Source organism: Anopheles darlingi, chromosome 2 (genome assembly GCF_943734745.1).
Source record: "Anopheles darlingi chromosome 2, idAnoDarlMG_H_01, whole genome shotgun sequence".
In the NCBI taxonomy this organism is placed as follows: Eukaryota; Metazoa; Arthropoda; class Insecta; order Diptera; family Culicidae; genus Anopheles; species Anopheles darlingi.
This window is the reverse complement of record NC_064874.1, coordinates 21,875,050-21,899,591: the sequence shown is the minus strand read 5'-3', so window position 1 is coordinate 21,899,591 and position 24,542 is coordinate 21,875,050. Positions and strand designations below refer to the sequence as shown.

The following is a 24,542-nucleotide window of genomic DNA, read 5'->3' as shown; positions in this document are numbered from 1 at the left end:
CGATGGAATATATTTTATTTGAAAATTATGAGACAAGATGTACGTTAAAAATGTTGCCTTTTATGACAGTCAGTTGATGAATTTATTTGCTTTAAAGTGGATGTTTAAAGAAACTGTTAGTCGTAAAGTGAATGAGTAAACAATGCGTTACAAAGTGCTAATAATACCAACCACAACTCAACCTCGACAGTAACAAGCATTATTTTATGAAAGAAAAACCAAAATCCACGCAATCCACGCGGCTCAAGTTTCCTGGCGGATTTTCGCACCGCGCTACAACCGGCCAGGCGCCTCCATTCCAGGCGGAAAAGAATAATTGTTTGATTGCATCTATCACGGAACAAAACAAGTAGCCGACGGCGCCAGGAACCACCGGGAAGAAAGTTGAAAACGCTGGTAAGATAATCCAATCAACACCGGCCAAAGTCTCCCATGGTCAAGCGGAGCAGATTTCCTCCTCCAGAGTAGCAACCAGAGTTCCACCTTTTTTCTCGAAGGATAGAGGCCCGTTGTTGGAGTTTTATGTTCCACTGGGAAATCAGAGAATGTTTTCACCTCGAGCCTTCAAGCTACCGTTTCGTTTACTTTTTTCTACACCAAATGACGAGCGCGCGCACACACACACAAACACACACACACTAAGAATCATCAAGGTCTCACGTCGGAAGCTTTCTTTTTGTATGGCGCAATTTGGAACTCCCGGCAGGGAATGGTCGAGATGTTTGCTCGCCGGTAACTTCCGTTGTCGCATCGGGTAGTGTGGCTGGAAGTTCTCACTTTTCGATCAGTACCGTCTATATTATCGTTTGAGGGAAGTTGAAGAACCACAATTGGATGGGCCCGGTGGCAAAACGGCATTGCACTACGTTGGCTGCCTGTTTGTAGCCGCCCTCGAGCGTCGGGGAGTGAATGTCGTGCCCAAAACTTTGCTCAAAACCTACGTTGCGTTGCGTTGGTTTCAATACTCGGAAGCCTCGGACGGTGTTCACTTCCAGGGAAAATTATATTCATTTGATTTCCGCCACAACATCGCTGGAGTCGCTGGAGCCGCACAATGGCGACACGAAAATAGAACTCGGCGGTGGTGGTCGCCCAAGGGGAAGAAAAGCTATCGACATTTGTTTGCTGCAAGAGGGGGACCCCTATTATGTTGAAAATTGATGCCGTTACCGAGAACGATGGTTTTGACACTTCAGGCAGAAATCATTTGTATGATTGAGGAACATTAGGCGGGAACGATGTTGACTTTCATGAGCATGGAGCGATGATTGAAACGAATGTAGTAACACGCCACGCCGCCCCATCGCTCGAGGTCAACTGTCTGCTCTTTATGGATATTGTTGCATCGTTGTCATGGTATCATAAATTGGGCTGTATTACCTTCACGGAAACCATCTGTGGCTGAGTTCGGAGAAATCATTCTTGTTGAACGTTGTGTTCAAAGAATCATTAAAAGGAAACGTGTTAGCTGCAATTATTTTATCTAATTATTATACAATAACTATTCACGACGTGTAAAGTTGCTTTCAATTAATTGAATTCTCTCGTAAAATTGATTCAATACTATCTCCAAATACTGATAAACGTTTTATCTTTTATTTCACAGTCTACGTTCTCCCGATGAATGGTATGTATTAATAACGCAGATTACGTAAAAATAACCTTTAGTTAACTAAATTGAATTTCGGAGCGACTGCTATGATTTATACCAATTTATTCGTTTATATCGAAATCGCATTTGTAAAGACCTTCAACAACATATTCCTTTTTTTCTGCCATTTAACACACATAATGAATCCACATACCATGTTCCCGCAGCACGGTTCCTGATCCATTATTGGTGGAAAGGGCCGAACAAATGGCTTGTGATTTACCAGTGACTGTCAACCGTTTCGTTCACACCCAACAAGCGAAAAAGTATGAAACCATTCAATGGTACTCTGATTATTGTTCGGTGACGTTCGAGTTTATTATTTTTGCTTTTTTGTCACCATTTTCCCCGCTTCCGTTTGGGCGTTTTAATTTGCTTTTTGGTTTTTCCTGTTTTCCGCTTTTTCGCTCCCGCCGGTTTGTAATATCAAAATGAACCCGCAAAAGCGCCCACCTTCCATCTTCACCTGAAATCGAGCGAGCGAACGAGAAGCGCTTGCCCTCGATCCATTCCACATCGCCGCTTAATGGCACCGTAGATTGCCGGATAAATTAATGTCCCATGAACGTGTCATCGAATGTAATTATCCATTTCTGATGACCGCAGTAAAATGTTCTAATGGGAAAACGAAAAAACCAAAAACAAAAAAAAAACACGATGAAATGTGCAACGAAATGGCTTCGAATAAATCCGTAATCCGATTGTAGGATGTTTGTTGTTCGTTTTTTTTGTGCTCTCTTAATTAATTTGTGTCACTTTTACGGCTGAATCGGATTGAATGGGGCGTTATGGCAACGTAATGTTTATGGACCAGCAAATGGATGCGAACAATTTCGAGAGTAAACGTTCGTACATGGAAGGCTATCTCTTATGCAAAACCTCAATATTATACCGCTGGCGGTTGATGATCTTCTACATTCTAACTCACGCATTGCAGACACTGCAGGCACTGGAATCTTTGTAGTTATCTCGTTTATAATTAACACCGAGCGGATGAACAGAGTATTTCGTAGCATGGAATTAATGAATTCCAGCAGTCTCTGTTCGATTGAGCGCACAACGAGCTCAGCCAAATGATTAGTGGCATAAATTGGACAAACACATTCCATGAAAGGGATTTGTGCTGATTGAGCTGGAATTTGAATGAAACGGATTTGAAAGGATCCTGACCGCCCCCACTCCTTTGGCTGATATAAAGTAAACCAACCGACCATTTTCCCACATCAATCTTGAATCCAATCTACAGCGCATAACGATTCATTTAAAGTGAAAGTTAATTATGCATTTCATCGGTTTGTTTAAGGGAAATTGAGTTTCTAATTTAATCACATTTAGAGTTCGGACCAAATGAAACCATTTCTGTCAGTCAATACGTAATGTTAACATCTTTTGCCTCTTCTTTCATTAAACAACTTAAGCCAAACATAGGCGGAAAAGATAATCTAAGCCGGAATCATGCTAATGTGAGCACCACAACCAACTCTCTACATTCACCTGGGGTGACAAATGTTGGTGATTGTTTGGGTGGGTCTAGTCCGGAGGTCACCACGGGATTGGCGGAAAATGGTTCAATAACGAATTTCCGGTCGGGTTCCTGTGTTTGTCGACAGTCTACACTACCAAAGGCAGACAGCTTGAATTTCGTTTCCCCGAGATTTCCCTCCTTTCAATACAACGAAGTTGGCCATGTCCGGATATCGACACCATTCAGTAGCACCACCGAAGAGAAGTTGAATGTAAAACAATAATCCACTTAATGATTTGCAACCACTTCTGCCGTTGTCCTCCCGGGTAGTATCGGCTCCCATCCGGACCGGTATCTTTGGTGTGACATCTAAACGGTAGCCTCGTTAACGATCTTCATAGCACAGATGTGAGCTGGTGACCAGTATCGGGTATCTTAACACCTCAGTCATCCTGTCCCCCCCCCCCCAGTTTTTGACGCTTTCCCGTCCTTGGAGTGTTCTTTTTGATCCCTGTTTCAATGACACATCCCTCCCCAGCTGCCTTCCTTAGCGAGCCCTTTAACCTTCCACGAACGAGAATCGAGAATCCTCTGTCCTACCGTGTGGTTAGGTACAACGTTAACGGTGATACCCTCTCGAAAAGGGTGTCCTTTGTCGATATCCGGTAAATGGACGATAAGCAGGAAGGCACCAGCAGGGTGTCGGAGGCATGAAAATGTAATGCTAGTGATAGAGGCTGCGGTAGGACGGTTGTACCCCGTTGTGCTCGATGATTTTCCGTTTTACTTTCGCACATTGGACAAAGCATCGTGGCGGATTTTGACCACATATTGCTCTATTTTTAACCGATTGCTAAACTAAAAAATAATACACCTCCATGGAAGAGCTGGTAATCAGATAGGTTTTCAGGGAAACAATTCCATCATTATATCAGAAAGTATTATTTTTGGCCAGCTGCCCATAACGTCGCGCACAAACTGTGCACAAAACGGACACCATCGGTCATACTACTGATATCCGAGTGGCAAGGGCGTCACTAGCAGGACGAACTGGTGTACCGTAATGAAGGGTCTTAATGTCCGATAATGAGACAAAATTGATGAAACTGATAGCATCAGCCGGTTAGCGGGTTTTATCTTTCCATTCCCGTTTAATCTGATTGTCAACGAACCCATCGTCAGTGTCGATGACACCGGAGTGTCCATCGTCGCTTGCCCATGGTCCAATGATTGAAGTTTCATTATCGACCAAAACCAATCGAAGCAGGATTCAATAATTCAATAATTCGGCACGTTATAGATGGCACGGTGTGCCGATATCGTGTCCTCCCGTTAGCAACGATAACGTTCCCACAAATAATCATTCGGATCAGTTGTGGCAATTCAATCATCCTACGGGCTTGCCGCAGATCTGCTGGCATTGCAGACAGTTTTCCATGGCAACGTAGAGAGATGTAGCGTTCTATAGTTTCTATCGATTGAAAATGGTATGATTGATCGGCAGCTGTGGATATGTTCCAACTCCGAAAACAAAATAACTATGACAACCGGATGGCTCACTACGCTTCGAGTTCTTATGCGATGCATAAGAACCCGTTTTGATTTGACAAGCTACCTGGACGTTCTTCCATCGAGTGCTGCATGGATATGATTGGAACGGAATATGTAGATTTGAGTTCGAGAACATTGAACTCGACTCAAACGCAACTCGTTTTGAATGTTTTTTGCGTTTCGGAATGCAATTTCGTCAATCCAAACCAAATCCTACGCCGAAATTGCGTGCAGATTGATCCGGGATTAGCAATTTGAAAATGTTCACCCAGTAGACATACTGATCGGGCTTTTATGATGTAAATTGCATTATTCGAAAAGATACGAGCAAATTGGATTTGTATTATTCGCAAAATATGATTCAATATAGCATTTATAGTTCTTCAAAGTAAATTTAAGGATCGGATTCGAGCTAGCATCATCCTCCTTACAAGGACCCTTCAATGTGTGCTTACTGAAATGTGGAGTTCTATATATCCGAGCTATAATGTGTCTTTTTGTTTTAACCGCTACTTACCATTCATGCCATTTTATTTCAACGGAAAATCGTTTATTTTCAAATGGACTACCACAGAAAATTGTAGCATTTTTGTCCGTTCCACACAGAATTGGCATCTTCTGTGATCTATTCTTCGAACAAGCTCTAGCTCAAGCGGAGGCAGCGTAATGAATAGCATCAATCAGTGACACCCTGAGTGTTCGTTGAAGTTCCGCTTCGCGAAATGCGAAACGTTCCGTTCCAGCCGTCAACCTACGCGGAAAGAGAAATTGCTAGCATGTTGAGATTCAGTCAGCGTGGCCGTTGGCGTGGCGGTTGCTGATTGGTGTAAGTTTTCCGGAAGGATCTTAATTAGCGATTCATTTCTGCCACAAGCCCCGGAAAGCTGGGCGCCTTTCCGCACGGAAGCATCAAATAGACAGCAGCGCGAAAATCAAACGCGAAGTGATGTCACTTCCGCGCGTACACACACACACACACACACACACACACACACAGGAACATCGAACATTTCCGAAAGCACAACGAAAGGTTGGATATTTTGGGTGGACTTGCGATGTGAAAATATTCCACATTCAATGTTAAACAAGGACAAAGGACAAATCATCTAGCAAAAGGGGTGGTAGCCAATGCCCCGAGTGTCATAACCTTCCGCAGTGTGGCACCAGCAAAGGGGCAGAAGGCCACAGCAACGAACGACCTTCACCGGACCGGGCGGTCAGAGATTGTATGCGCGAAACACATACCACCTCGCACTGTGCGCTGCTGGGGTTGCGTTTTACGTTTATTCCAAATTAATTAAGTAGCCAGACGCCACGAAGGCTTCGGGCATGGGGCCTTTGCTTGCTGGTGAAGGCCACCGGCGGCACCAAAATGGAGGCGCCTGGTATTTGGTAAAAGTGAAATTATTTCGGCGACACCGTTTCAAGGCGATGACTCACTGGAGCACGGGGAAGGGAAGAGAAGAGAAGGGAAGGGGTTGGTTTTGCTTTAGTTTCTCCCGGCTGTCGTCTAGTTGAGAATGGTGCGCATTCTTTTGAAACAAATTCGTTCTGATTCCATCGTTGCCACTCGCTGGCCAGTGTCGCCGCCCCAGCTCTATCGACTCCCGGTGTGTCCGGAGGGGAGGTTTTTATGGGCAAAATGATTCGACGATCGCATGAGAACGCGGCGTTAGCGGAGCACGTTTTACCAGTTTGAAAGTTATTGAAGCTTTCTATAATTAGCGCCGGGCAGATCTTTTTAAGGCGTTGGTTGTTGGAATGTATCAAGAAAATCGTGTGCCATCGTGGAATTTGCAAAATTGGTTTAGCAGGAAGCAAACATTCCACGATTCAACGGAATGGTTCTTGAAGTTTAAAGTAAACCAGAACTACAATGCTTTTACAATACATGATGAAAAAAAATAATCAAAAGCCTATTCTTGAGAACTACAAACACAGATAAGCTGTATGTATTTGACATTGGCGTGACTTTAGTATTTCGCTTTATTTATTCTAGTCACTGCTCACTGGCATACAAATGACTTCCTGTGAATGCCCAGTGATCGATTACCTCCAGTTTTGGGTCGTAGACTGCAACGCCATCGAGCCATCGTGCTCCGAGCCGCCCGTCCTTTGAATGTTGTCGAATGCTTCCAATTAGAAATGCAATGGCAATATCGTGTATCGATTTGTACGACCCCCGGGGGTAGGGGAAAGCCAGAAGCCGGAGCCGGCTGGTCACGTAATAATGAGCTGTGAGAGCATTGGTTCCATTTCCGCCACTCACGTTAACACTTCCTTCCCGTTCCGTTGGCCATCCGCTGGTTGAAAATAGCATCCAACATCGGACCAACAGAGACCGGGGCGGATCGGCATGGATCGGCTGGTCGGCCGCTCCCAATGCCGTCATCGAAACGAAACTCTGACTCTTCAAAAAGGGGTGTACCAGAGCCCGCATGCCCGCCCGTCCGCCCGCTCGAGGCTATAAAAAACAAATCAAAACAGCTTGGGATGTAATCAGTAGCTCCCGGTCGGTGAGCGTGCACGTTGTTTTTGTGTGCGTACGTGTGTTTGTGTGTGTGTGTGAGTGTGGGTGTAGTGTAGCACAAATAATGAAGATTTATTGCTAACAACATGCAGTTGCCTTTGATGCCCGGAGTGAGTACGCTGGACTGAATAATGCAGAGTTGTTCGGTTTGTTCTCCCCTTTATGTTTGGCGTTGGTCTCTATTTACCTTGCTCTGGTGCTATTATTGTAAGAGTGACTAGGACGGGGAACTTATTATTATTATAATAGAACATTGGATTTATGCGAATATGATGACCATCATTTTGATGGAGATCTACAAATGATTTGTGTATCTGAAATCAATCTCATCAAAACATAAGTCCATAAAAACATGTTGTCATAAAACTAACCCTTCATTTCCCGGAAATGGTTATTTGTTTCCATACGTTCCGCTCATTTGAAAGTAGATTAAGAATTCCTCGCATTGCCCCGTCACTATCTCCCGTTGCGAAAAGTCGACCTTCAAACTTCTGATCTCCGTTGTACTCTCTCTCGATTGGCTGAAAGTGGGAAGCATACGGTGTTGACATAACCTAAAGTTCCGCACGCTCTGTGCACAATCTGGCAAACCACCTACCAGCACCCCCATTGGTACACCGGGACTCCTGTCGAATCATTTGTAGTACACAACCGAACGTTTCGGGGCTGAGGGCTCGTTTAAACGAGTGACAAATTTGCTTTCGTGACGGACGGAACAGTGTTGGGCGCTGGATTGGAAGGGAAACAGAACAGGACGCGATGGCGAGGACGAGTATATGCAAACAAAACACACAGTGAACAAACGCTACATAAATACAGTCCCCTCCAAACAATCTCGGGAAGCGCTTACTCCCACCTCGAAGTCCCTAGGTGCACCCTGTGGTGTGGTGTTTGCCATGTTGGGGTTCGCCCTAGTTGAGCACATGCAAATACGGCCACTTTCACCAAGATTCTCCAGAGGTCCCGCGGGGGTGTGAGGAGTGGGGGGAGACGTTTCTCTGAGGTTCGAGGATGGCTGCCGCCTGGCTTTAATAAACTTTGAAAGAACTTTGTCCGTCTGCGCCAAACTTGGCGAAAGGCTCGCATATTAGCTTGTCTCATCTTTTAATGCATAACTCTTGCTCTGCCCGTTGCTGCACAAAGTTGTTGCCGTTCGTTATTGTCTCTCATTCCTTCGGCCTTAGGCCGATGAGTGGCAGAACAAAACATCCGAAAACACGTGTAGTGATGGGCAGCGTGTGTGTCTGTGTGTGCGTCTGTTTGTGAGCGTACGGAGCCTCGCCTAGAGTGCTGTTCACACTCGTCGGCAATGACAGGATTTTGGAGAAGCCTCCGAGCTTTGATGTCCTGCGGCCTCGGACCAATGTTGAAACCGTGACTCATCGGTTGTCATCTGTGCTCTAGACTGAGAGAGAGAGAGAGAGAGAGAGAGAGAGACAGAGAGAGAGACATAGCGTGAGAACGGAATACCGAGAGGACGAACGGCCAAGCGCTAAGGTTTTTGGCGGAGATTACTGGCGGCTTTGTACCCACTTTGGGCATCACGTCTAAGGTGCCGAGTAGCCTAGAACGATCCGTCTGTCTGGTCTTTTATGGGAAATTTGAATCTCTCTCCCTTCTCCAGCACCGTACCGTACGCCCGTGATAATCCGTGATGGCTTGTTCCGGAAGCTTTTCGTTGGCCAGCGGTAAAAAAATGAGACAGAAGAAAAAAAAAACATGACGCTGAAAAAAGAACTGCTTTCATCGTTGGAAATGCCCCGACATCGTCGTTACTGTGTGCTCGTTGAGTGTGTGTGCACCCGTGAAAGACACGCTAGTATTCTGTAGAAATGGGAACGGGAAACTCTTGCCATTTGAATTTCGATTCGCTGCCGCTCGGATGGACCGTGACGAGTGTTGTGTGGTAGGATAGCAGCACACGAAAATGCTGCCTCTTTGAGTGAAGCAAGGGCAGTCCAGGTATAGAAGAATGAGCCGACTAGAGTACCGGATGCATGGTGTGCATCGTATGGTCGATGGATTTTGGAAAGTTTGAATCGATCCGTTTTTTTTTTTGGTTTGCTGCATGCTGGTCCGTGTGCAGACTTGCAGAAGCGTCTAAGGCAGACGAATGTGTCGTAAATTCAATACAGCTAGTTACTACAAAGAATTGTAGCTTTTGTACTGCTCAATAGAGATACTTGCTATGTGAAATACATTTTGAATGCTATGTGAAATACATTTTTACTACTTCAGAATCGTAAGTTATTCAATATTGTAAGGTAATTCGTTTGAAGCATGCTACAACAAACTGAATGGGATTACCTTTTGCAAAATGCTATTGTTAAGACTGCTCATCAAACTTCAATTCGTTCAATTCGTAGGTTTTATTTTATATAGACTGTTGCCATTAACATCTCCTTAAAATGACATTAAGCTCTAGTGTTATTCCCGCTCCGTGCAACTTGTTGCCAATATATGCCTCATCTTAATAGAGATAAATGAAGGAACAAATAGTGTAATGCAACCATCGTGCAGCTTTTGCTTGCCAGTTTGCTCAAACACAACAAATGCTGGCAGAAAAACAATGACCCCTCTACTGCAGCGGATGGAACAGTGGATAAAAAAAATCACATTCACCCCCTTGGCGGGAAGCACATACACACACACACACGCTACTATCTCAATCACCCGCGCGCACGCTCGCGCACTCGTTTACTGCAATTCCACGTGCGCACGTGCACCGTTAGCCGGTCGTTGAAAATGGCCGAAGGCGCACTACAGAACAAAAAGAAGAGTCGTAATAATGGAAACATAAACAAACCTGGCGCATAGTGCAGTCGGAGTAGGCTAGTAAGCAGTAGCTCTAACGGCCACGCAAACACACATACACACACAAACACAGCACGAGCTTGCTGATTGACCGTATCCAGCGTGCAGTTGGTGTCGTTGGACTTGTGGCATGTAAAAACGAGGTTCACGTTGTTACATCCACGGATGCGCACGCTCAATCCACTCCAACCGGGCGAGGGGGAGGGTTGATTGTTTTTGACAAATAAACATCGCTCACCTCGTGTTCGCCTGCTACGATTGCGATTATGTTAAACGGTCTTTGGGTCCAGAGACGTCCGGAGTGGTAACGGGTGTCATCTTGCACGAGCTAATTAGCAACAATGTTGCGCTCGTGTGCATGCAACCCGCTGTATTCGTGGCCACCGTTTCGTGTCCCAACAAAGACCTTCGAGCTACCCTTCTTTTAAGTGAGGGGTTCCGAAGGGGGATTTGCGCTCAACACGCGCGCATCATCCGAGACAATCGGTCGAGTAGCTTATGAGCCCTGTGCGTGATGGGAGTCCATGGTGTGAGCTGAGGTAAGTTTGTTCGGCATTCCCGTCTTCTGTGCCCCCGGGCGAAGAAGAAACGACCTTGCTCCGGGAGCTCCCAGCAGTGAATGGCCGGTCCCGGTTGCAATTAATTAGATTTAATCTCATTGACAGAGATGGATGCATCGTCTCGACATCGTGTAGTGGGGGAAAAGGGGGAGAGCTCGGTACGGTACGGTGCGGTGGGATGGAAGAACTCTTCCAAGATGATGAAGCACACAACCTGGCTCGCACCGCGGGTACGACCGGTAAGGAAAGGGTGCGCGAGTGCTTCCCTCCTTCGTTAACGGGTAATGCATTTTAATTAAATTATTCTCCACTTCCTCCACTCCACTCCACTCCACTCGCCGTACCTGGCCGTGGCTGGGCACCGCTCTTGCGGTTCCGTCGTCGTCGTCGTTCTCACCTCAGCCAACAGGCTGTCAGGATGAATTGAATGTTTCCTTTGCTGTTTGCTCGGCAACACCGCAACGCAACGCAGGTCTGCTGCTGCTGCTGCTGCTGATGATATGACATCTTTGGAATGCGAGTAGTCTGCGCGTTACTACCCACCGCACCGCAGAGCACACATTCCTGGCAACCACCTCAGCAGCACGAAGCTTCTTCGATATCGAAAACCAATCGAAGACGTACGTTCTCCCAAGGGGAGGTATTCCGTTCCACTCGTACGTGCCCGAAGTGGGTGGTGGCCGAGCGTGACACCCGGAACCGAGTGTTTTTCATGTTCGAAATTCGATGGCCATAAAATGGGAATCCTTTCGAGGCATGCTCTCAGTCGAAGGCTCAACTGTATGTGTGTGTTTTTTTGTGTGTATGTTTCATATTATTTTGTCCGCTTCCCATCAATCAATCAGCGAGTTGATCAATCGCTCGTCGAGTCAATCATTGATTGATTCGATCCATCACTCAACAGTATGGGTGATCGGGTGCTATCTCTCTCACTCTCTCGGTAGGAGTCGTCGCTGGAAAATTCCTTTGTTCCCTGGTGAAAAGCCTTGTACACGAATGGACTACGAAAACCCTTTTACTTTCTTTGTTATGCTTTTAGGTTATTGCGAGTACAATAAGCAACACAATGGTAAGAAGATAAGAGAGTGTAATGTACGCTCGAATTTACAATAAATGTCATGTGGAGCTACACGCGATGTAATTCTCTTAACGTGACAACTGAGTGATTGTCTTTTGGGAACCCAACTCCATCTCCATTGTGACGGAATCTCTTACTTTTACATTTTAGAACTCTGTTTCAATAAACCATCTAAGTGTTGAATAATGTAGAAACTCCGAACCGCCAAAATGGATCAAAGTAACATTCGTGTACGAACTGCGACCTCATCCAGCGCCTGCTGCTGTGGTTTTGAGTCACTCGCAAACATTGCGTGCATCTTGCGGCATTAGCTTTTGCCAGCAGGTCGCCGGTTACGGTTGTTCGTTGCGAAGTGTCACACCCAAGCATAACTTAATTAATTTCAATCAACGCGTCCCGGGCCCCCGGTGTACCGAGTGTAAATCAGAATGCGCCGGATGGCACGTGTGCGGCGTGAGGGAGTGGTACGTCCCCCCTCTCCCCGGAAAAGGGCCACCGAGAGTATGCCTGCACCGGAACTGCGCGCTCTCCGCTCGGAACCGCTACGGAATTCAATTTATTCATTCCGTCCAATCGCGCCTCCGCTTCCTGAAGTCCGGCACGCGAACCTGCCCTGCTCGCGATGCTGCCCGTTGCTGCTGCTGCTGCTCCGGTTGTCAATTTGTGCCAATCAATCGCGATCTCTACTCCCCCGGGGGTATCGGGAAAAGGGAAAGAAAAACCTATTAAAGCGTTCGGCTGGAGCCCTTTCCTCGTGACGGGGATGGGGACGGGGCGAGTATCCGTTTCGGGTTCGAGTGCAAGTGTCGCATGAAATGTCAACTGGATCGGGATTGACGATGAGACCGGGAATGAAACGATCGCCCCAATTAAGAGGCGTCGTGCGCCGTGCCGTGATGTTTGGTCGTGAGCGACTGTCGATCATCATCATCATCATCACGAGTGAAGTAGAAGATGCTCCATTGTGAGAGAGAGAGAGGAACGAGAGTGAGCGTGCCGGGGACAACCTTGAACTTTGTTGTTGCAGCACCTGCAACAGTGCGGTCGCCAGTGAGGTGGGGAGGGGGGTCATTTCGCGCGCGCTGCTCATCAATCGCGTGCGATTGTTGTCATTAGAATGGACTCGTGTTCGTGTTCCGTTGCATTTCCTGCTGGTTCGATTGAGAACCGACGGACTACTGGGCATGTGAATCATAATGCGCCATTCATAACTCCCGTTACGAGCGTTACGATGTGTGGGGACTCATCCCGTGGCATTATCGCCATCTTTTATGATGCCGTTTGTTCGGTTTGTGTTTGCAAAACAGCTTCAGCGTGGATTGACATTTCTCCGCAAGTAGAAAAATGTGATTTTAATCCTCCCGTCGCAATCCACGCAAAACCACAGCCACCGAAAGCGTTATTTGCGACCGCTACAGCGGCGGCTAGCGTTCCCACGAATGCACCACCACTCCTGGTGCACCATCGTTCCGGATGACATTTGGAAGCGATTCATTATTGGCATCGGTAAAGCCTCGCTCGCTCTCTTTCTCTCTCTCTCGCTTTTTATCTCTCTCTCTCTCTCTCGCGCGCGCGCTGTCTTCCCTGGAGCCCATTCAGCCCATCAGCAATGCAAATGTGGCATCCGCGATGCAGATTATCTGCCTGTCCATTCGACCAGCCACGTTTCTGCTGTGTGTGTGTGTGTGTGTGTGTGTGTGTGTGTGTGTGTGTACGCGCGATCGGTGTAGCGATTCCGTTGCATATCGCTATAAATAATTTCCATGAAATTATCGCCACCTCCACTGCACCTTGCCGCCAAACCTCCCTCATCCTCAACAGCTCGACCGGACAGTTGCACCTCCGGGGGTTGCCGCATTTCTACAGAACGAGAGAGGGAGAGAGCGAGAGATAGAACATTGCAGGCAGCATCCGTACACAGTGACAGTGCGACAGTTTGTCATCGAACCAACGACCAACCGAACGACCAGTTCTCGCTCCTCACGCTGCAACGCTGCTGCTGCTGCTGCTGCTGGAAGATTCTGCGTCGACTATCAGCGGCAATGAACGGGAGATATACATTGTTGCTGCATTTTCCTGGAGCTGCAGTTGAACACGACCATTGGTTGGCATGTTTGGTATGTTCGGTGAACTATTTTCATTTAAACAGGAGTTTAGCCACCGCCGATGCAGTGGCAGCAGTTTTCGGTTTTCCAATCATGTGACCGCAGCTTCGGGTGATGAGAAAATGTTCAAACACAACGAGCAGAAGGAGATGAGATTGATTTAATTTCAAATGTCCAAATGCGTCAAACGCCATTCTTTCATCTCCCGACATGATTGCTTACAATTCTGGGCAGCAGATGACTGCTATTTGTTTTACTTTAAACTGTCATCCCTAACCCCAAACAGGGCAAGAGTCTGAATCTGAACAGCATGCTAACGGTATGCTAAAGAGAGACATTCCAGTCCACGCAAATAATGCATCATCAGCAGAGTCTCGGCCGCATCTCGGCATTCTTATCATTTGCGCGGCGCCGCTTTGACACTTTGAACTTTGTCACACGCTTCCGTTCGACCGGACCGGGCTACCGAAGGAGCGGGAGGGGGTCCAACAGATAACAACCAGCGTTCGTTGTGTACCCTCACGATGTCAGCGACATCCGCTGTAACTCGTGCTGCAACTCGATGCACGGGAACCGGCCGCTGGTGCTGGACTAGGCTTTAGTGAATGGTGTTCGGAGCTTCGTTTCGTTACATAATGCTGTGCATAGACAATATCTATCGCTTTGTCCGATGCCGTTACACCGCACCTCATGCTCACTCTGGTCGCTGCACAATCGTCTCGTGAGCTCACTCATGGGTGTATGCGCGTGTGTGTGATCATGACAACCAGTGCCAGTATGATGCATTGAAATGATGACGATGTGCTAAGCGACAGCGCTTGAAGTGTAGCGTTGCATCTTTGGCTGCCGGTGTCGGCGGCCCGAGAGCACCGAGAAAAAAGGAAATTGAATTCAAATCAGCCACGGCCACGGGCCGATGGGACACTCCTTTCGCTGCACCACACACACCTTGACGTTCCTTTCAGGGAAAGATTTATTCATTTTCACTCCCGACCGGACTCCCGGCCTGTCACGGGCTGTCAGAGTGGCCAGTAAGGGCGTGTTGTATCACTTTGTCATCACCAATCCGGACCCCGGACCGGTAGGGGCCACTGCAGCTGCATCACGTATCTCATAGACCAAGGGCACACACGCACACACAGTTCTTGCTGCTGGTAGCAATAATTTCATCCTTTTTAGTATTCATTGATGTCATTTTGTGGCCCGAGCACACACACACACACACACACACACATGGTTGACAATAGCGGATGTCATAAATTTATTGGTTAGAGAGAGAGAGCGAAAAAAAAAACGCTTAAGTTTCACACTCGAGACGATGGGCGTCGTCATCATCATCGGCGCGTTATCATATGGCCGCGTGTACGACCGTCACCGCCGTCGCCATCGCCATCGCCATGATCGTTCATTAGCATCACGTTCGACCCGGGGGGGGAGGTGCGCGCCCCCCGCGATTAGGAGGTTAGCTCGATACAAAACATTAAAGCAAATTGCCCGCAGTTATAGAGTCGTAAAGCAGCCACTCTCTCTCTCACTCTCTCTTCCATCTACTGACGAGGATCTTGGTGTGATAAGCCGACCGTAAGCTGACGACGGCGACGGCGACGACGACGACGACGGAAACACACTTGAAATCAACAAAAGGCGTCGTTTCCGTTTTCTCACCCGGGGGCACATTCAGCCAGCGGCCCTTCCCCCCTCCCGGCCATCAGCCGGTCGCTGGTGGTAGTGGTTACGGTAATCGCTTCATTACGCGAAACCATTCCGTTCACTTTCAGTCCGTTGCACGTGCTCAACGCGCTCGCTGATGGAGCAGGTTGTGAAGGGGAATTATGAGTTACTGGAGGGAAGTGCTGAGTGGCGTCTTAGAATGGTGGAAACGATTTGCTGGTTCGGTTGGTTGGTTGTTGGCGTGAACTGCACGTTCCACCGGGAGCCACGAGTCATGATTGTCGACCAATCCCGGAGTGTGAACGTGTGAAGGCTAACAGCACCGTTTAGGTGTTCGATTGACAGCTCGCGCACACCAGGGGGGTGCATTCGAAGACGACGACCGACGATGACGATAGTTTCCCGGTCCGACAGACCGACCGGTGACACGGGTAACGTGGTGGTGCAACAGGCGGAACGAGGAAAGTTCTCTGGAAAGAAGAAGATGGTTCCTGCAGCATTTGTGTCGATGCGGTGCGAACGGTTGCATGTGCTGGTGTTGTAAACATGGTGGCCGAAATGGGTGGCCAATACGACGGTAACCTTCCCCCTTCCCCCTCTCCCTCCACAAACCCACTTGGTGCTAAACCACAATCACTGACGAGATGCGAGCAGCCGAGAGAAGAGGATACAACCTTGAAGGAGGAGACCGTTTTGACAACCCGGCAGCTATTGTGTGTGTTCATTATCGTATGTGTGCGTGTATGTGTGTGTGTGTGTGTTTAACGGGGCATACATTTGTGGGCGTAACTATCGTTTACTGGGTAATTTGAGCACCGGGAAACTGACTGACGCGCGGCACACAGAGCGAGAAAATGTTGTTTACGTTTCGATGTAGCTTTAAGATACTGAAGATGCACCCGACAATGGACCCGGGTTTGCTGCAATTTGCCACCTTCCCTTGCAAGCACTTCGCTCCCCGTTTTGTCAGATTTACAAACAACCGAAGGTGGTTCCTGGGCCGTTCTTTGGTCGGGACAAGGATAATGGAGAAGACGGGTTTTTCTTCGTTTGTCGACGAGGATTAAATAAACAATTCGACGGAACGGTTGGCTGGTGTGTTGTGGTTTACAAGCAGCGCTTAATTGGCATCTACCGCAACCGAATGCAACCGGAAGATGAAGGTGTCCTGGTGGCTACGCCATTCGCCAAAGCATAATTGTTTGGTTAACCGTTCGGGGGAAGTGGTGGTTACCGATTCGTGGTGCAATGCGGTTGACGTGTTGTGAGCAACGAGCATAAACATTCGGTCAGAATTGATTAAATGAGTAGGCCTTTCACCATGTTGCTAAATGTTATACATCATCATCAATGCATATCTTTTTTTGGACTTTAATTTTTGGACTTTTGGGCATATTGGTAAAACAATCTAGGTAGCTTTGATTTATTGAGTGTATTTTTCAAAAGATGAGAATATGTTGAAGAGATCGAATATACTAAATAAATCAGAGTAGCCTAAAAGATGAAATAACAATATCGCAGGTATGTAGCTCGCTTTGCAATGTCTACGTCTGATGTTAGGTTATTTCAACTCGTTCGATCAGCTCATTTTAAGTAAACCGTTTTACAAAAACAGTAGAAAACCTTGGAGACAACTGAATAATGTTTAACAAAACATTCTATTTCTTTATTAAGTTAGTAGAAAATAATGCAGACAAAGAGGGTAAATTATATTATAGTTTGTTGAAACTTAGTTATGTCTTCAAAACCACCTTCAATATTCTTGTTTTATTTAGAAAAATCTATTGATAATTAAAAAAGTAACAATATTTTACGTAACATAAAGATTAACAAACAGACACATAACTTAGACACATTTTATCGTTTAAATAGATGATATCCAATGAAAAATGTCTTGCAGGTCTGTTTTATCATATACGAAAAAAAAGTCCGTAAACACGCTGGAATAGCAATGATTTTCCCCCAACCATTCGTGAACGCTGTCCATTCTCCAGGCACGAAAACTTAAAAGCAAAAAAAGCTCGGATATCGTACCAACATCGTGCCGTCACAATCCGGACCAAACAATACGATTCCACGCTTCCAGCATAGCGACCAATGTCGTCGTGCAGGAACATCGAGCATAATCCCGGCGGTATACGGTATACGCTTCTCCCCCTTTTTTTCGATGAACTTTTGCCCTTCAAACGGGAATGTAATAATGAAGCCTCGAGGCTTTTCGTCGTCGTCGTCGTCGTCATCGTCTTCGTCGTCGTCGTCTTCGTCGTCGTCGTAGTCGTTGTGGGGCACAAAAATGGCGAGCTGAGACTATAGTAGAGCTGCCACCTGGCGTGCACCAGCTACTCCTCCCCGGTTGCTAGTGGCTGAACCAAAACCAAGCTAAAGGGCGAACGGACGAATCGGGTCAAGGACGAATCGATTGAAATGTCCTCCAGCCTACCACCATGGCTGGTTGGCACCATGTGGCTGTGTTATTGTGGACACAGGTGCGCCGCGCGATTGCCAAAGAAAATCCGGAAACCGTTTCGAATCGAGGCCAGATCCGGGGAGGTGCTTTTATTTTTGGTTCCCCATCCGTCCCATCGGCTGAAAGGGAAAGACCCCGAGGGTGGCCAGCCGGTCACGATTGCCACGACAGGCGCCGTCATGCTTTCGAATGCACGTGCCACACGACACGACTGTCAACTGACGATCGAGGCGACGATTGTGGCACGGCATTCGTTCGTGCATTTCTGACACACACCATTGCACACACACACACCTGGCATCGTTGATGGCGTCGGCTTGGGTGATGTGGAAACGCCGTTGAATGACAAAAGTTTCCCAATTAATTACCGGTCAGATCGATCCGGATTCGAGCCCCGGACGAAGTGACGGCAAATCGAGATGAAATCGGTCTCATTATGATCCTTAATCCATTCACCGGGGGCCATGGGCATTTGAATACACCGAACCGGTCATCCTAATCAGACACGTGAGCTTCGGAACTTTGGCAGCTTTGGCCAACTTCCAAACCGAGTACCAGGGGCGGATCAATCCAGCGATCGGATTCTGCTTAATTAAACCTATTTTCTGCACTCCATTACCCCAAATTAGTTCGTAAACCGAACAGCACCCCAACGGATGATGGTCACGGACATATAAACAGAAAGAAAAAATGGCGGAAAACCCCTCCCCTCCGCGAAAAAAAGAAAAGAAAACGAAACAAAAACCTCGAGACGAGCCTCCGCATAGACGGGGATTGTGGCCGCTTTCACGCGCGAAACAATGGGAAGCAAAACTCCCGCTGGGACATATGGAATGGGGCCCGAACGCGCCACAGAGCGCCATCGTCGACAGGCTCACCATCATCATCATCATCATCATCATCATCATCATCCAGCACCTGAAAAGCACCCGCCGCGACGACTGGTGCTGGCGTTTATGAAGACCATCAATATCCTCATCATGCTTAACCGGTAAGCTCGGTTTCGGAGCCCTTCCCTTGCGGTCCTCTGCGGTGCCCTTACAGGGTCCCCTTCCTCCTTCCTCCTCCCTCCACCCAATCGAACCGCATGGAAGGTAGCGGCGTTGAAAGGCGTTTCGATTTTTGGTTCAATTTATCAGCCAATCCGCTTCGGACGAACCGGAGTCGGTCGGTCTAGTATTTGGGGCTGTCAAATTTGGATGGGAAACTCATTTCTTTTCTTTTTTCTTCCTTTCCCGTTTTTCCTTTTCCACAACGGCGTATGAGCGACACTACGCCACCCTCACGACGGTTGTCTTATGTTGTGTTAAGCTTTCCCTTTAAGGATCTCCGTTCGCTCTTCTTATTCTGTATTTTGATCCTGAAGACCATCCTATTGTGTAAAATGAGAGAGATAGAAAGAAAAAACAAGAGAGAGAGAGAGAGAAAGAAAGGAGAAAGCAGGCGGAGAAACCTTTTCTTCTTTCCGTGAATTTATGAATATTGAATGGAAATCGCTTACGCCGCGTTCATGTGCAAAATTGATTGTCGTCCCTATCCCATCATCATCATCATCGAACTGGTACCGTGCGGCTGCCTATCCGGCTTCGGCCATCCTGGGATCCTCACGGTAACAGGGTACGGGAGCAGACCCACGTGCGGTCACGCGAACACGGAAAGGAACAGTGGAAAGGGACGTTTTTGATTACATTTTTAAGCAGTATTGGTATTCGATAATGCAAAAAGCTTTTTTGCTCGTTGATTTATGATGTGTTTATTTGTTTATGCGCAACGCCGGTGGCCACGTGCACACATACAGACACACGCTAGCAGCCGTGCTGAATCGTTCGATTATTGCAATCTTTTGCCTCTCGACGTCCTCGGTGGAACCGGTTGATCCGAAAACGCTTAGTCAGACGCTAGGGGCCACTTCTTCCGCTCGACGACGACGACGACGACGACGACGACGATGTATTTGGCTGGGATTACCCACTGTTTGTTATCTATTCATTCTCGGAACAAAGCTAATTGTAGCGGAACCCAATTCCCGACATTGTTAATCAACGCTGACAGGCGAATAAGGTTCGGAGCCGGCAATGATTTAGCGGAAAACCGCCACCGGTCCCCTTTTTTTATGAAGGCAGTTTCTTGCAATAAATTCGATAGATGATAGTCACATTTGGTAGTCTGCTGGTGGGATAGTAGGAAGGAAAATTGAGAAATGTACCAATTAGAATGTGAGCTTTCCAGATTTGAGTTTGAGGATGCCCCAAAAATACTTCCTAATTGCATTTATTGCTTCAAACGAAGTGAAATCACAATGTTTGATTCAAAACTAATCATCGCAGTGGTTTTCTTTCTGTTTGGCTTCCAATAAAAACCCCAAACATATGCATGGTGCTCCTATTCAATTGATCAAAACAGGGCTAGCTTTTCCGACAACAACGTGCTTATGTTTCGGTCGTGCGCGTGTGCACCATATGCTCAAACTTTGGCTCCATCGGCTCCAGACTTATGATGATTGAGTTACGACCCTTCGGTGGCTTTGGAGTTTCGGTTTTCGAGCAGCATCCTCTCGTGTATGCCAGCGAGGAAGCGGAACCGAATGCGCTATACACACACACACACACGCTGCTGGTCGCTCCCTGGATTTGGTTTTCGATTTTTACGGGAGTTCTTGTTTGATGGCATCGCGTGTGGGTTGAGGCCACGGCCTCCACCTGCCGGTAGACGTGCTGCTGCTCCTGCTCCTGCTGCTGGTGAACTTTAGAGTTGCCAGAGAAACTTTGTAATCCTATTAGGGCACATCCTATGGTGGCCATTGATTGGGCTTTATTCCGTTGGGAAGCCAGTAACCGTTACAAATCAAATTTTGGACGATACGATCTCGCTGGTCCCTCGACAGGTCATGCCACACCACTACCTCCACCAACACCACGCAACACTCCTTCTGGCGGCGGTGGAATCGTTCAGACAGCACCAACCAGTACCCGTGGTGGGTGTTCCGGAAATCGGATGTACTTTACATTCACTTCGCTATCGGATTCCCCATCGGGTCCTGTTCTTGAGGAAAATCCTTTTCCTCGTGTAGGAGTGAACCAACCAGAAATGGGGATTGTCCTTGCAGAAGGTTCGGCACGAATTGGATGCGTAGGGATTGCTTGGTCGTAAAATTCAAATTTTAAATCTCTGCTAGAGGTTGTACGGAGAACTGCAAGAGATATTAAATGTCCTGACGAAGGATCCGAAAAGGATCCGAATGATTTTATAGTGTCGCGGAAGCTAAAGCACTTCTAGGGATAAAAGAATCACATTTAAAGATAAAAAGTTTATTGTACTTGAATTTTATATCATGAATGATTCATACAACATCCACGGGCATAGAGCAAAAAAGGACAAAAATATCATTTTTCAAAAGTACTCGTGAATGGGATCATAAACGTCGATTGAAAATTCGAAAACAATACCATAAATCCAAGCAATTTGCTTAAAACGATGCTCTTTTCACACCCACACTGCCAGCCAGGAAGTAAGTTCTCTCGGCACACAATGGTCGCGATGATAAAATGCTTGCTTCAATATTAATTACTGCACCGAAACGAGAAGAGACATATAGAGTGCAACAGGATATTTCATGCCGGTGCGCCATCAGAACCTGGGTTGGCTGGGTAACGCAGGCCCCAGGCCAGACAGTCCCCACCAGCTAATGGACATTTTTATTCAGTTTCCGCCCGGGTTTTTATTGCATTGTCGTGATTCAATTTAAAACTGCAACGGTACATTTCACATCCTGCGTTCGTTCTCCGTTCTACGCTGGTGTCGGTGGCGTCAGAACGTTGGTCCACCACAAACTCCTGTTCCTCATGATGATGATGTGCGACGTAATGATCATCGTCATGATGTGCAGCGCTGCAGGTTCTTTAAAGAAGCACCGCTGTGGATTTTAAAACCATTATTAAAGCTCAGAGACATCAACTTGGCTGCAATAATTTAATTTCTCCCAACATGGGCACCATTTGGGCAGATCTTATAATTTGATCGACTTCAAACGACAAAAAGAAACATCAATATCGAATCATCAAATCAACAACAGTTCAACCCCAAATTTACTGAAAACACGCTCGATAAGAAATTTCACGCCCGACTGAAGCAGATATTCCTGCTTCCTGAAAGGGAAAGAATGGGGCCGTTTTCGGTTTTGTCAACCAACCAGCAACCAACGCGCAAATGCATCTCGTAAAGTACAAAGAACCATAAAAATGCCGCTTGCAGTTGGCGAACTCAGTTCTGCCGCCGAAGCGATGGAAAATATCGCGAAAAACCGGCTACGGCAATGAGCCGTGGCTGTGCGTTTTTCCCTCACATCACCGTCGCAAAAGCCCGCAAGGCAAAACGGGAATCATTTCCAAACGATCACCGGCTCGATACGAATTTCCAAGAGGGGGAGTGCTCGAGGGAAGAAGGAGAAAAGGGAACGGTGGGGGGGGGGGGGGGGTAAATTTCATAGAATCGATTTCCGAAGGTGTCGGTTGGGCGAAGACAAAAAAGCGAATTACGTTTCTACTTTTATCGGGAGTTTCCATTGCCCTTTTTTTGCTACATTTTCATCTCGACTATGCGCTCTTTCGCGCGCTCTCTCTCTCTCTCTGTCTCTCTCTGTCTCTCACACTGCGAGTTGATGCCTCAAGGAATACTTTAAGGATTTCGTTTGATCAGTGTTCTAGAGACGAGCTTCGTATCTAGCTTCTTCGTAGACGCTCGTGGGAGTCTTTAAAATTTCCACCGAGGACATCATTATTGAAGCAACACACACAACCATACACACAATCGTCGGATCGGATGAGAAAAGTTTCGTGAAAAACGGAGCCGCTTCCAATTGATGGTGATTCCCCCCGAGTGTGGCGAAGTTGGTTTTTAAGCTTTCAGGCAGCTTCTAAGATGGTTTTGTATTGTTATAGCTCGCCATCGCTGGATTGTTGTGTGCAGGGTCAGGGAGGAATGTACGAAATAAAAAAAACATTATTTTTCCATCCAAACGATGCACCGTCGTCCCGTAAAAGGGATTAGAAAGTGACTTAGAACTTTCTAATGCGTTTCGCTCAACTTTATTGGTTACTTCGCTTTAATAAAACAAATAACATAAAATCTGAAGGGCCACGAATGAACGTGCCACCTTTCAACAACCGATCCAATACGATCCGATGGTGCACGAGAATAAAGCAATGTTAACGGGCGCAACCGACGATCACGGGGTGTCCCCCAAAGCTGCCGCTCGCTCGGTCTGTTGGCAATCGTGTTCGCTGTCAAATTTAATTTAAACACCGAACTCGGCCACCCGGCCCCGGATATTCGCGCATCACGCGCATAATTACCGCGCGTGTTTGCGATTGTCGCTCGATGGTTCGCGGATCCATCACGAACTAATTTGATTGTCACGTCGCGTTTTTAGTACAGCAATTAGGCTGACTCATTCGAACCCCCCCGCCCCACGGGCCCCTCTACTCCGGACGCGACCTGCAATGTTCTGCGGCAAACCAACGACATACCGACAACAGCAATGCCGACGACAACGATGAAGACGATTCGAACGATGTCTAACCACGATTACGGACGCATTAGACGCTTATCGGGTACCGGGTTTTCGGCGCGCAGAAGTCGTCGTCATGCGTCATCACTATTTGCAGGTGAAAATCTGTTTTTCCACCTGCCGCTCCTTGGAAAGGCATTAGACATTACCGCACCGTGCCAGTAGAGCGGAGTTTTCGGCTCAGCAACGGTTATGCAATGCTGCCTTATGAAAGATGATGATTTCCTACCCCGTCTGTGTGTCAAAGGCATAAAGATAAGCATTCGGAATCGTGCTGCTTATGAAAATTCCACCCGATAATCGAGCTAGAGCCATGAAAGCATCTGTTCGTGGAAATTCGCCGAAAGTCGTTATCGTAGACGAGCGTTTCTGTGTGACAAGATGAGCATTTGAATAGATGTATTTGCGTAGCATGAGCGCAGTGGTTGGTAAGCAGAAGGATTTGTGATAATCAAAGTCCCAAAAGCATGCAATAGGCTCACAAACAATAGGCGACAGCGTAATGAGAAAACTTGAGGATATAAAACTGACGAACAGATTGTTCTGTCTGTTATTCCTTAAACATCTCCGTCCACGCTAGGATTCTCAAGTTTTGTGTTGAACATAACAAATAAATACGGTGTGCCTGCTCTGTACCTTTGATTGCAGCAAATGGTGCTTTTGCATCAGTTTTATTCCAACCAAACTTTCATCCAAACCTCTTTCCGTCCACGGCAAATACGGTTCTTCGCCTCCGCTGAACAAGTTAGCGTGCTCCATCTTTTATAGGCCAGTCGACAAGGCGTAGCGGTTCGCTCCGTGTTTTGGCGTGCGACAGGTAGCCTCCGAAAAAGTGGGTCAATGCGAAGATGTCCACCAGGCTAAACAACAATAAGGGACGAGCGAAAAAGAAAATCAGTCAAATGAACTACTTTTACGCAGGCATCGTAAATTCCCTGGCCGAATAACTGACAGACTGCGCTCTGCGATGGCGCTGAGTGACTTCTGGACGGTCGTAGTTTGTTTCCCTCTTGGATGAAAGTAAAACAAATGGCATTTACGCGAACGGCTGGAATGGCGGAACTCCCGACGCGTAGAAAAGCGG

The 24,542-nt window shown here is 47.1% G+C and overlaps 1 protein-coding gene across 5 annotated transcripts in view; it reads left to right on the top strand.

Annotated features, from left to right (window-relative positions):
* Positions 1–24,542, top strand: part of LOC125948805 (octopamine receptor beta-2R-like) — a 79,765-nt gene that overhangs the window by 29,291 nt on the left and 25,932 nt on the right. For all 5 annotated transcript variants that reach the window (XM_049675242.1, XM_049675236.1, XM_049675237.1 and 2 more), the window contains exon 3: positions 1,607–1,627. The gene's annotated coding sequence lies outside the window, so the exon portion shown is untranslated. The remainder of the gene's footprint in view (positions 1–1,606; positions 1,628–24,542) is intronic.